Here is a 14,274-nt window from a genome sequence, read left to right on the forward strand (position 1 = left end):
TATTCAGTGTTTATGTCTAGGTACTGAGGTATTTATTTGCTTTATAACAAAGCAACTGATCATAAGATCTTAGAATTTTGGAACTGAAAGCAATGTTCTAATTCACACCCTTTGACAGACTAGAAAACTCAGACCTGAGATGTAATATGAATTACCCAAAATCAAACAGAGCCCAGACTTTTGCCTTTCCAATTCATGCCTCTTTCCAATGTTTCTTTTTTGTTGTTTTTTTTTTTGAGACAGAGTCTCGCTTTGTTGCCCAGGCTAGAGTGAGTGCCCTGGCGTCAGCCTAGCTCACAGTAACCTCAAACTCCTGGGCTCAAGCAATCCTTCTGCCTCAGCCTCCCAAGTAGCTGGGACTACAGGCATGCGCCACCATGCACGGCTCATTTTTTCTATATATTACTTGGCCAATTAATTTGTTTCTATTTATAGTAGAGACGGGGTCTTGCTCTTGCTCAGGCTGGTTTTGAACTCCTGACCTCGAGCAATCCGCCCGCCTCGGCCTCCCAGAGTGCTAGGATTCCAATGTTTCTGAAGTATCAAATGGGTGAAGGAATAGTTCAGAAGACCTAACTTATGAATCAAACCACGCTTTCTGCACAGGTCCATATCTGGTTTTTTTGTGTTTTTTTTTTTGAGACAGAGTCTCGCTTTGTTGTCCAGGCTAGAGTGAGTGCCGTGGCGTCAGCCTAGCTCACAGCAACCTCAAACTCTTGGGCTCAAGCGATCCTCCTGCCTCAGCCTCCCGAGTAGCTGGGACTACAGGCATGTGCCACCATGCCCGGCTAATTTTTTCTATATATATCAGTTGGCCAATTAATTTCTTTCTATTTATAGTAGAGATGAGGTCTCGCTCTTGCTCAGGCTGGTTTTGAACTCCTGACCTTGCGCAATCCGCCCGCCTTGGCCTCCCAGAGAGCTAGGATTACAGGCGTGAGCCACCGCGCCCGGCCCATATCTGGTTTTTGATCTTGAGTTTCTCCTATCTGTACACTCTCAGGCATCATCCATTTCTAAAATATAATCCAGCTAAATATTAATAGTTGCTACAGAAACAGAAGGACCATTATTCCCACCTCCTGATCTATTATTCCATTTTTTAAAAATAGCATTATTGAGATGTAATGCACATACCATACAATTCATCCATTTAAAATGTACTATCTAATGTTTTTGGTGTATTACATTATTAATTTGTTAAGTGTGGCAAAATATATAAAATATAAAATTTGCCACTTTAACCATTTTTTAGTGTACAATCCAATGGCATTAATTAAATGTCCAGTGTTGTACAACCATCACACTATTTCCCAATTTATTCTTATAGTCACAACTTTTGAAACGACCACTCCATTTACAAATTGCTTTCCAAAAAATTTCTAAATATACAAGAAAAGTCTGCCATAGTATATATTCTCGATGGGGGCAATATTGCTAGCAAGGGGAAAAAACAGGTTCATGATGGGGCAAAAAAAAATTTCAGATGATGGCTTATGGTATTTTAAATCTTAACTTTACCTATCAAAATCTTAATCCTTAGTACTTAATGTCTCTTGCTAGAAAGAAATTTATTTTAAATTAAATTAAAATTTTCTCTTTAGTGGTGTGATAATTTTTTTAAATGTTGCTAGGTGTGGTGGGTCATGCCTATAATCCTAGCACTCTAGGAGGCCAAGGCGGGAGGATCCCTTGAGGTCAGGGGTTCCAAGACCAGCCTAATTAAGAGCAAGACCCCATCTCTACTAAAAAATAGGAGAAAAAAAAAAAAAAAAAGCTGGGCGTGGTGATGTGCACCTGTACTCCCAGCTACTCAGGAGACTGAGGCAGGAAGATTACGTGAGCCCAGGAGTTTAAGGTTGCTGTGAGCTAGGCTGATATCAGGCCACTCTAGCCCTGGTGACAGAGTGAAACACTAGGGCTTAAAAAAAAATTTTCTTTTTTAAATGTTAAGAAACACTGTGCTATAGAATTCGAAAGTAATTAAGCACTGTTACTCAAAATGTAACACGTTTACTACAGACAATGCCCAACCTACACAAACCAAGCTATTAATGCATCCCACTAAAAACCCAATGTTGTAAATTGGTTAGTTACCCCACAAAACCCAATTTTATCAATAATGTTAACCAGAATAACAGAAAAATTGTTTTGCAGTTTTACCATTTAAAGTACAAAAGCAATCATACTGGGTAAAAAAATTATTTAAAATTTATCTCAAACGCTGATACTTAAAACAATTGCTTAGCCTTTTGACTAAGATCAAGTGTAGTATCTGTTCTTTTCAGTGTAATGTCTACAAAAAAACGAAAGAAAAGAAAAAGAAAAAAGAAAGAAAGAAACAAAAGAAAAGAAAGAAGGAAAGAAAACAAGAACTAAGTAAAACCAAGAAAAGAAAAGAGAAAGAAAGTAAGGGTAACCTTGATGTCATATAGATCTAATTATCTTTATGGTCTTAGTTTGTAATTATCTATATAATCTATCTCCTGCCTTCTCTTTCATCCTTAGATGTAAGCTCCATGAAGACAGGGATACATCCATCTGCCTTTTAAATCACTGGATTCCCAGCACCAAGCACAGTTCCAAATTCATGGTAGCCATTCAACTAACTGCAGAACTGGAATAGGACAAGAAAATAAAGGAGAATGTAAACAACAGAAAGTGAGGAAAATAAAAAATTTCTGCAGACAGCCGGAAAAGAGAGTTCCTGTAGCTGTGAAGGAGAAATTATCTGAACTAATAACAGTGTGAAGGAAAGTGATGGGGAAGATTAGATGGCATGAAAGACTGGGTTATTCAGTTTACTATGTGAGCCACTACGTGATATCCTTAATCCAAGAGGGCTCATTTGTTGTCTCTTTTTCCGTTTTCTCTCCTGCTTATTATGGGAATGGGAGAGGAGAATGCTCCCGTGGACATTTGTATTAATATATAGGAGTAAATGTGTCCATATGTTTAATTAAAGAATTACCTATGTAGGGATTTCCCAGCACCAGGCTTCTATAAAGTTCCAGGCTTCTATTCTTACCACGTATGTTTCATAGGTATTTAAAAACTTGAACAGGCTGGGCTGGGTGACTTAGTGTGTAATCCTAGCACTTCAGGAGGCTGAGGAGGTAGGACTGCTTGAGGTTAGGAGTTTCAAGAGCATCCTGAGCAAGAGTGACACCCGTCTCTACAAAAAATAGAAAAATTAGCCAGGCATGATTGCCTGTAGTCCCAGCTACTCGGGATGCTTAGGCGGGAGGACTGATTGAGCCCACGAGTTTGAGGTTGCAGTGAGCTATGATGATGCCACTGCACTCTATCCAGGGCAACAGAGCGAGACTCTGTCTCAAAATCAATCAAACAAATAAACAAAAAAACCCATTTGAACCACAAATTAGAAGATACCTTTATGATTCAATACTATAATTTTTAGGTGTTATGAAATGAGTTAGATGTTTTATAAAGAGTTCCACAGAACTATGAACTTACAGTAAAAGAACTCCATTTCTTTGTGAAATTTATATTCTGTCTTTATTCCTTGCTAACAAGTGATCACTTCACACTTTTTTTCTGTCAACATTCATTTGAAGAGCAGAGGTAACTAGATGAGTAATATACTTTGTCACCTTATAGTTTCCTGAGATCTTGTCAGAAAGTAGAACAAAATGAGCTTGTTATAATTTCTAGTTATTTCAATAAATGGGAATATATATGAGAATGTATGTAAATGAATGAATGTAAATGAGAATGTATATGCAAGCATTTTATAGACCATAAAGCACTATCCAAACCAAAGTTATCGTTATTCACCACCAGATGGTGATCATGTCTTATTTAAAACAAAATTCTAATGTCTTATTTGGGGGCCAGCCAATTGACTGCTAAAAATGATCAGTAGCAAATCAGGGTGGTCTGAATAAAATGTTGGTGATTTTTAAGTAGGTTCAAACAGAACACAAGCAATAAAAAATAGGTTCTGCCTGACGACTTCTAAAGGAACTGATTTCTCCATGTAAACATTTGCTAACTCTGAAAATACAAGAAAAAGACAATGGATGTGTTCTATCAAGTCTTGTATCACTTAAGAAACCATTCATTCCACACTGAATTTCTTGAATATACAGGGAAAAACTTCTACTCAGCAAAATGGTGACATTAAGCACTTTAGGAAAAAAAATTTTTTTTTTTTTTTTTTTGAGACAGAGTCTCCCTTTGTTGCCCAGGCTAGAGTGAGTGCCTTGGCGTCAGCCTAGCTCACAGCAACCTCAAACTCCTGGGCTCGAGTGATCCTTCTGCCTCAGCCTCCCGGGTAGCTGGGACTACAGGCATGCGCCACCATACCCGGCTAATTTTTTATATATATATCAGTTGGCCAATTAATTTCTTTCTATTTATAGTAGAGACGGGGTCTCGCTCTTGCTCAGGCTGGTTTTGAACTCCTGACCTTGAGCAATCCGCCCGCCTCGGCCTCCCAAGAGCTAGGATTACAGGCGTGAGCCACAGCGCCCGGCCAGGAAAAAAAATTTATATTATGAAAATGTTGAAACAAAGCCCAAAATATGCATTCTAGGAGTTGTTTGTAAGAAAAAAGAAAGCCAAAAATAGAGAGGCTAGTACCATAAAACCCCATGCACTCACCACCCCACTTCAAGAATCATGATTAGAGGCCGGGCGCGGTGGCTCACGCCTGTAATCCTAGCTCTCTGGGAGGCCGAGGCGGGCGGATTGCTCAAGGTCAGGAGTTCAAAACCAGCCTGAGTGAGACCCCGTCTCTACTATAAAATAGAAAGAAATTAATTGGCCAACTGATATGTATATAAAAAAAAAATTAGCCGGGCATGGTGGCGCATGCCTGTAGTCCCAGCTACTCGGGAGGCTGAGGCAGTAGGATTGCTCGAGCCCAGGAGTTTGAGGTTGCTGTGAGCTAGGCTGACGCCACGGCACTCACTCTAGCCTGGACAACAAAGCGAGACTCTGTCTCAAAAAAAAAAAAAAAAAAAAGAATCATGATTAGAAGAACAAGAAACTTTTTCTTCTCCAATGGATCATTTTAAAGCAAATTCCAGATATCATGATTTCATCCATAAATACTTCAGTGTTTATCTCTAAAAAACAAAATAACCATAATACCATTATTACCTCTTTGAAAATAATCATACTATCATTATGGTATTAACTATAAATAATCATTTAAATAACTATAATACCATTATTACCACCTTTTAAAAATCAATAACTCCTTAATGTTATAAAATTTCTAGTCAAAATGGGCATTTATTGAAACCTTAAAATCTGTACCCCTATAGTATGCCAAAATAAAAAAAAATTAAAAAAAAATTCTAGTCAATTAGACAATTTTTTAATATCTTTAATTAACCAAGAAATGGAATTATGTTTTATTGTTACCTCTTAGCAGTTGCTGGCAAGGACCTTGTCTGTATCCCCTCAGCATTTATGATTCTAGTGCAGAAATGTGCAAGTCTTTGCCTGAGGATTTTCTCTGGACTGCAGGGCAGGGAAGTTAACCCTTCTTGGCAACAGCCCTTAATTAGTAACCTACAGAAGCTCCTTTACCCCTTGGTTGAGATAAATCTGACATACGACCTACACTGTCTTCCAGAGCTCAAAAGGAGGATTTAGCCCTAGTTGCTCATAGTGGTAACTTACTTGATAACACATCCTGTATTGGCTTTTTGTCCCCTTCCCCATCTCACTTCTCCCCTCCCACACTTCCTGGCATCTTTCCTGACATCACTTCCCAAATAAACTACTGGCACTCACATTTTTGTCTCAGGGTCTGCTTCTTGGGGAAACCAACATAAGACAACCTCTTGGTTTTGAATGAAAGCGAGACATTCCTAAGAAAAATGTAAGCATAAAAATTTCCGTTCAAGGAGTTTACAGACAATCCAAAATATACAGAAAGGTCCCACTTAAAAGAATCCTTCCTCATAAAGGTTAGAGATAGCTGAGATCTTAACTACATTTTAAAATGAGTTCCATCAAAATTATTCAATTGTGCCAGGTACAGTGGCCCATGCCTTTAATCCCAGCTACCCAGGAAGCTGAGGTGGGAGGAGGACGGCTTGAGCCCAGGAGTTCAAGACCACCCTGTGCAACATAGTAAGACCCCATCTCAAACAAAACAAACAAAAAAATTACTCAGTTAAGTTGAAAAATTAACATCCTCATTACTCCTCATTGTTGGTGAAGAAGCATCATTATCTCAATATTTAGATCTTATGTTAATAAAATCCAACATAATAAAAAATAAGAAAACCAGTGGCTTAAACTTCTATACTTTAGAGAAAAACAATGTTCCTAGGAGTGGTTTACTAAGACTGGGTCCCTTGAAAAAACATTTCAAAATGAAATTACCAAGTTTTTAAATGTATATATGACTTTGAATGAATCTTTTAAACTATTGTTTGTCTCAACCAACAACAATACAAAAGAATACAAATGTGATTTTTAAAAAATCAACTTGGAGTTACCATGCTAACAGTAGTCCCCTCTAGCTAACTCCTGCTCCTCTCCTCTTCTAAAACAAGTTCCTTGCACTCAGTCTCTATTTCCTCACCTGTCCCATTTGTTTCTAAACCATTATAACTTTACTTCCACTAGTTAAATTAAATGGACTCTTTTGCCTTTGCCTTAACTTGTCCTTTGTCTTAACAGCATATGACACTACTGACCATCTCTTCCTTCTTAAAACCTGGGCATTCTGTGACACCACTGTTCCAATTTCTCTTTTTATCTCTTTGCCCCTTTTTGGATTCCTTTGCAAACCCTATGCTCCTGCTCTATCCTTGAATGTTAGTTCCTTTCATTTTAGGATTTCATTTCTTTTGTCCATAAGTTATCTCATCCACCCCTTTGCTTCAATTTAAATATACTATTATCTCACTGTGCTGGTTAAGGATGTGTTCAAATAATAGAAAACCTTACCAGAGTGGCTTCACAAAGAAAGGGTTAGTTTTTCTCACATACCAAGAAGTCCAGAGTAAAAAGTTACTAGTTTTCATGTAACGGCTCAACAAATCCATCATACTGAACTTCTTGGAGTTCTCAAACATACTATGCTATTTCTAGCTTCCAGGCCTTAGCACATGTATCCCACCTCTTCTCATCCTCACGGTTCAGCTTGGTCGTTGCTTTCTTTGGAAATCATTCTTTTATCTCAGCAATATCAGCATTAAGTGCCCCTGCTGGATATGCCAAAATGATCCTAACATCTACTTGTGCATCACCTTTTATCATAAATGCCTGTCTGATGAACTATATCCCACATTAAACAGGCTTGTTTCTTCAGCACCTAGGACAGTGCCTAGCACATACGATGCATTCAACAAAGACTGTTCAATAAATGGATCTGGCCTTTAAAAAAGACAAAAAAAACATTTTTCATAAACATGAACTTCCCCTAATCTAAATAACTGATTAGCAAATGAGTAAGCAATAACACATGTTTCTGCTCACACTTAAATAGATAGCAAAAAAGAACAACAAATTTAGAAAACCACTAAAGCAAACATGTAAAACAGAATATCCATTTTGAAGATGTGCATTTCTAACACTTAATCAAGTATGCTCATGCTAGCAACTTATGAATAGCCAATCACAAACTGGCTTTTATGAAAACTGAACTTTTAGGACATTTAGTGGGCTTCCTAACACATGGTAAGAGGACAAGATAAAGCAAAAACCAAAACAGAAGAGACTATGACTAAATAAATGGTTCCCCTGTCCTCTCTTGGCAGTCACTCACACCACTCCTGGCCTCAGGAAACCATTCATCTGCTTTCCATCACTACAAATTTGTCTTTTCTAGAGCTTCATATAAATGAACTCATATAGTATGTACCCTTTTGGGACAGCTTTTTTCACTTAGCATAATGTTTTTGAGATTCATACTTTTTATCATTAGTGGTTGCTTTATGTGAATATATCACAATTTGTTCATCTAATCATCAATTGATGAATGTTTGAGCTGTCTCTAGTTTGGAGCTATTATTAATAAAGCTGCTATGAACATTTCTGTACAAGTCTTTGTGTGGAGATACATTTTTATTTCTCTTAGGTAGATAGTAGCGGAGTTGATGGGTTATATGGTAAAACATAGATTTAACTTAATAAGAAAATCCCAAACATTTTGCCAAAGTATTAAATAGTTGTACCATTTACCTAGAATTATTGTATAAGGATTCCAATTGTTTTACATCCTCACCAATTCTTGAGGTGTCAGTCATTTTTAAAAAATGTTTTCTACTTCCTTGGATGGAGTGTTCTGGAAATGGCAATAATGTTGTTTGCTGATAAAACTGTTCATGTCTTCTATATTATGTTTTTCTGTCTAGTTGCACTATCAATTGCTGGGAGGAATGTTGAAATTTCCAATTATTACTATGGATTTATACGTATTTTTTTCAGTTGTCAGTTTTCACTTCATGTATTTTAAAGCGTTGCTATATTAGTGAAAAGACTGTCGGAATTATCATATCTTCCTGATGAATAGCATTATGAAATATCCCTATCTACAGGGTATTCCAAAGTTACGATACACAGGGAAAATAAAAAATTGTAGCTAATTGTACCTTTATTTACAAAATACTACAAAATATTACAAAATTTTTCCTTTGTATGCAAAGTAAAAAAAGGTACATTTAGCTACAATTTCCCTATGTATGGTGATTTTGGGGACACCCTGTATCTCTATTAATATTACTTTTCCTGAAGTCTCCATTTTCTGATATTAGTATAGCCATTCCAGCTTTCTTGTGATTAGTTTTGCACAATCTATCATTTTCTCACCTTTTACTTTTAACCTACATCTTTATGTTTAAAGTAGACTTTTGTAGACAGGACATAACTGGATCTTGCTTTTCTATTCACTCTGACAATCTCCATCTTCTAACTTAATTTTAACTAAAATAACACATGTGGTTAGTAGTGACTTTTTTTTTCAATTTTTTTTTTTTTTTTTTTTTTTGAGACAGAGTCTCACTCTGTTGCCCGGGCTAGAGTGCTGTGGCGTCAGCCTAGCTCACAGCAACCTCAAACTCCTGGGCTCAAGCGATCCTTCTGCCTCAGCCTGCCAAGTAGCTGGGACTACAGGCATGCACCACCATGGCCAGCTAATTTTTTCTATTTGTGGTAGAGACAGGGTTTTGCTCTTGCTCAGGCTGGTCTCGAACTCCTGAGCACAAACAATCTACCCGCCCTGGCCTCCCAGAGTGCTAGGATTACAGGCATGAGCCACTGCCCCCAGCCCAGTAGTGACATATTGAAGAGAGTTGGTTTAGACCAAGGGTTAGCAAACTACTGCCCACAAGGTAAATGCAACCTGCCATTTGTCTTTGTATTGCCTGTAAACTATGAATGGTTTCACATTTTTAAAAGGGTTGGGGTGAGAAATCAAAGGAAAAATAATATTTTGTGACACATGACAATAATAAGAAATTCATATTTCAGTGTTTATAAAGTTATATGGGAACACAACCATACTTATTTATTTACATAATATCTGTGGCTACTTTCGTGCTATACTAGTAGAATTAAACAGTTTCAAAAGACACCATATTGACCACAAAGCCTAAAATATTCTTTGATTCTCTGAGATCTTTACAAAAAAAACTTAGCCAACCCATAACTAAAATTATTTATATTTATTACAATAACTAATACAATTGAATTAAAATCTATAATCCTACCATTTATTTTGTGTATATATACATTTCTTTGTTCATTTCTTATTTTTTCTTATCTTCTTTTGGATTAACTGAATTAAAATGAACTTCATTTAACATCCACTACTGCCTATACCTTTAATTTTTAGTGGTTGTTTTGAGTTTTACAAAACACATTTTTTTTTTTTTGAGACAGAGTCTTGCTTTATTGCCCAGGCTAGAGTGAGTGCCATGGAGTCAGCCTAGCTCACAGCAACCTCAAACTCCTGGACTCAAGCTATCCTCCTGCCTCAGCCTCCCGAGTAGCTGGGACTACAGGCATGTGCCACAATGCCCAGCTAAATTTTTCTATATATATTAGTTGGCCAATTAATTTCTTTCTGTTTGTAGTAGAGATGGGGTCTCATTCTTGCTCAGGCTGGTTTCGAACTGCTGACCTCGAGCAATCCGCCCACATCGGCCTCCCAGAGTGCTAGGATTATAGGCATGAGCCACCAGGCCCGGCCAAAACACATCTTTAATTCAACAGTCTGCCATCAAATAAAATTCTCCCATTTCACATACAATGTGAATACTTTTTACACCCTTACAACGCTATACATACTGCTATGTCCCTGCTTTCATCCTTAGCACTACAGTTGTCATACGTTTTATTTCTTCACAGTGTTGTGAAATTCATAATACACTGTGACTTTTGCTTTAAACAGTCAATTCTCTTTTTTAAAGTATTTTAAAATTAGGAAAAGTGGTATTTCACACTTACATATTTATCATTTCTTGCATTCTTCATCACTTTATCTAGATCAAAGTTTCCACTTGACCCAATTTTCCTTTTATCTGAAGACATTTCTTGTAGTACAGGTCAGCTAGTTTATAACATATTATTCTCTGGCTTTATTCTCCTGAAAAGGTTTTCATTTTAGCATTTTTTTTTAAGTATAATCTCCATTTTATGTTTTTCCAACAGATAGTTTTTCTTCAGTCCTCAAAGACTCAACTCCTTACATAGGCTTTGGTGGAGGTCTTGGGGCAGCACCCGCAGGTCTAAATCTGGGTGGAGGTGTTCGATTCTTGCGGGCTTCCCGAGAAGGATTTCTGACTACCTTGCTGTGAATGGCACAACTCACACAGTAATGTAGCTTCACATACAGCTTGGGAAGCACATAGGCATCAAAGACACTCGTTTCAGATATGTCCCTGACAGCTCCAGCCTCCACTATGTTCCGAATGACAAACTTCTTTATGGCCTTGTCTTTAGGCACGCATCGGGCGCAGTACGTGCAGTGAATAGGCTGCACGTGGCCACGGCCCTTTTTGGCACGACCATTGTTCCTTCTTTTCTTTGTCATCTTGGAAACGAGGACGCGAAAAAGGTCATTTTAGCATTTTTGAAGGATATTTTGCTAGATATAGAATTATATATTAACAGTTCTTCTTCATTTAGTACTTTAAAAATGTTCATTATCCCCTAATTTATATAGTTTCTGACAAAAAGTCTTCTTTGTTCTCCTGCACATAACAACGTGTCATTTTCTTAGGTTGCCTTCAAGATTCTCTATCACCAGGCACTGTGGCTCACACCTGTAATCCCAGCACTTTGGGAAGATAAGGAAGGAGGATAGCCTGAGGCTAGGAATTCGAGACCAGCCTGGGCAACATAGTAAAACCTAATCTCTACAAAATAAAAAATTAGCCAGGCATGGTGGCACACAACTATAGTCTTAGCTACTCAGGAGGCTGAAGCAGAAGTATCACTTGAGCCCAGGAATATGATGCTGCAGTGAGCAATGATGGTCCCATTGCACTCTAGCCTATGCAACAGAGCAATACCCTGTCTCAAAAAAAAAACAAGAAAAGAAAAGAAAAAGATTCTCTATCACTGGTTTTTGGCAATTGTTATGTTTTCAATATCTTTGCCTATGTTTTGTTGAGATTGTTGGATCTCTGGGCATGGGTTTATAATTTTCATCAAATTTGGAAATTTTGAGCCACTATTTCTTTCAATATTTTTGGTTCCATCCTCATTTTAGGATCTCAGATATGCTTTATTCTTGGGCCTCTTTTGATACTGTTTTACAGACCAGTAAAACACTTGATTTTTTTTTTTAGTTCTTTCTCTCTCTGCTTCATTTTAGAATCAAGTCTACTACTATGTCTTCAAGTTGACTAGTTTTTTCTTCTACATCGTCCAATCTTTTGCTGACTTCAATTTCAGATGTTGTTATTTTCGTCACCAGACATTCCATTTGGTCCCCTTTTTACATCTCTTATTTCTCTCATTATGCATATATTTTTCTTTAAATACTCTTACTAATTAAAACACCTATTTTAACATCCTTGTCTGCTAGCTCCAGCATCTCTGTCATTTCATTTTTTTTGGATGTAAACAAATGGAAATCTCTGTCATTTCTGAATCTGCTTACTTTTAGACAGATTTTTCTCCAAGTACTGAATAACAATAGACTAGTTTCTCAACATGTCTAGTAATTTCAGCTTGGTTGCTAGAAAATATCAATGTTAAAATGCTACAGTTGAATGTCTGGATTTTGCAATCATTCTGTAAAAAGAGATGGGTTTTGTCTTGGCAGGTATTTATTCTCAGAACCATATGATCTTAAGGCTTTTTCTGTCAGCTATGTTACAATGAGCCCACTCAGTTTCTCCACTGAATGCTCTGGTACTCCAAAGAACCCTTCATTCTGGTCATAGTTCAAACATCTCCAGTATAGACACTGGGAAATGTTCTCCTAATAACTCCCTGGATAGTCAATGCCTAGCCTCATGGAGTTTAACTGTATGCATATATGACCCAGTATTCAGCAAAGACTCAAGGTGGCCCCTATACAGATTTCTGGAGTTCTTTTTTTCACATAGCTCCCTTCTTTTCAGAACTGGGCCCTGAAACTTCTAGCTGCCTGAGCCTCCCAGACTCTCAATAGATTCCTTCTCCCTGTTTCTGTGGTCCTGAACCTGCTTTCAGGCTGGAAGCTATGGTCATCACTGGGCTCACTTCATTATTTCCCCTGTCACAGGGATCATAGATAGTCCTGATCTGCCTTGGTATATCTAGAAAGAGATGGCTCATATATTTGGGTCCACTTTACTAGCTGTTTATGACAAGAGGGTAAAAACACTTTATTACTCCATAATGGCAGAGACCGAATTCTTAATTTTTAAAGCAACATTAAAAACGTGCATGTGTATTTGAGCAGATTATGTGAATTTAAAGAAAAGTGAATTAGATCTATTTTTAAAACATAAACTATGAACTACCTAAAAAGAAATAATCTGCATATTGTACAGTAGTTTTCGACATTTCCATAAAGGGAAAAGATCCTTAAAACTTTATAGAGTAGCTATTACTATCTCCATTATGAAAAAGCTCAGAATTTAATAAATTGCCCTGGCCAGGCACAGTGGCTCACACCTGTAATCCTAACACTCTGGGAGGCCGAGGCAAGCAGATTGCTCAAGGTCAGGAGTTCAAAACCACCCTGAGCAAGAGGGTGGTTTTGACTCCTGACCTCTTGCTCAGGGTGGTTTTGAACTCCACCTCATCTCTACTAAAAATAGAAAGAAAATTAATTTGCCAACTAAAATACATAGGAAAAAATGTTAGCCGGGCATGGTGATACATGCCTGTAGTCCCAGCTACTCAGGAGGCTGAGCAGGAGGACTGCTTGAGCCCAGGAGTTTGAGGTTGCTGTGAGCTAGGCTGATGCCACGGCACTCTAGCTGGGGCAACAGAGTGAGACTCTGTCTCAATCGGTCAATCAATCAATCAATCAAACAAACAATAAATCGCCCCAGTCAGAAAAATATCAAGTGGCAAAGCTAGTAAGATTCCACTCCAGCTAATACTGAAGACCATGGCTGTTACTCTATACCATTTTGCTTCCCACTAATTACTCACCACAGATATAGTATTTTAAATAGAGATTTGGTTCACCAAACTAAATTTATTAAAAAGTCTCCTGTGAAAAAAAAAAAGAAAAAAAAAAATAAAAAGTCTCCTGTGTTTTAGTTAGTAAGGTTATTAACTATCAATCAGAATATCTGATAGGCATGGGGAAAAGAAATAACCACATTGAATTAAGAAAATTTCATATAAAGACAATGATACATGAGATTGTTAGCCTAGGTGACACTGTGATAAACAAATGTGTATTTGTTTAAATTTAAAATTGTCATTTAAAAATATTTAAAATGGTTTATGGACCCTTGGTTATTATTCACTCAACCCAGTAGATCCCTAAGGAACACATGTATTTCCTATTTCATGTACTTAGACATTATATTCACAGTCTACTGTTAGACACCACTAGAATGTAAGTTCCATAAAAGTTTTATTTGTAAGACCTAGAGAAGGATTTAGCATATAGTATGCACTCAATATACATTGGGGAAAAAAAGGTCCCCATAATTTTAGTTATCTAAAAGTATTATGATGGAGGTATATTATATCAAGATGGTAGCTGACCCTCCTGCCCAAATCCCTTAATAATGACAATAAAAAAGAGAAAAAAAGTTATGTTCTTGTGTTTCCAAAAAATATGGAGTAATAGGGAATGAATTTACCCTTACTACCTGACATACTAAA

General features: G+C 37.2%; 1 protein-coding gene and 2 pseudogenes across 4 annotated transcripts in view; 1 reads left to right on the plus strand and 2 right to left on the minus strand.

Annotated features, from left to right (window-relative positions):
• The window catches only part of RSF1 (remodeling and spacing factor 1), a 125,716-nt gene that overhangs the window by 83,672 nt on the left and 27,770 nt on the right, over positions 1–14,274 (minus strand). The window contains exon 2 of one of the 4 annotated variants that reach the window (XM_076002337.1): positions 5,770–5,846. The exons of the other annotated variants lie outside the window; for them this stretch is intronic. The gene's annotated coding sequence lies outside the window, so the exon portion shown is untranslated. The remainder of the gene's footprint in view (positions 1–5,769; positions 5,847–14,274) is intronic. 4 annotated transcript variants of the gene reach the window in all.
• LOC142870691 (uncharacterized) lies at positions 2,237–2,328 on the plus strand (annotated as a pseudogene).
• LOC105860336 (small ribosomal subunit protein eS26 pseudogene) lies at positions 5,853–13,148 on the minus strand (annotated as a pseudogene).

Source organism: Microcebus murinus, chromosome 4 (assembly GCF_040939455.1).
Source record: "Microcebus murinus isolate Inina chromosome 4, M.murinus_Inina_mat1.0, whole genome shotgun sequence".
NCBI lineage: Eukaryota > Metazoa > Chordata > Mammalia > Primates > Cheirogaleidae > Microcebus > Microcebus murinus.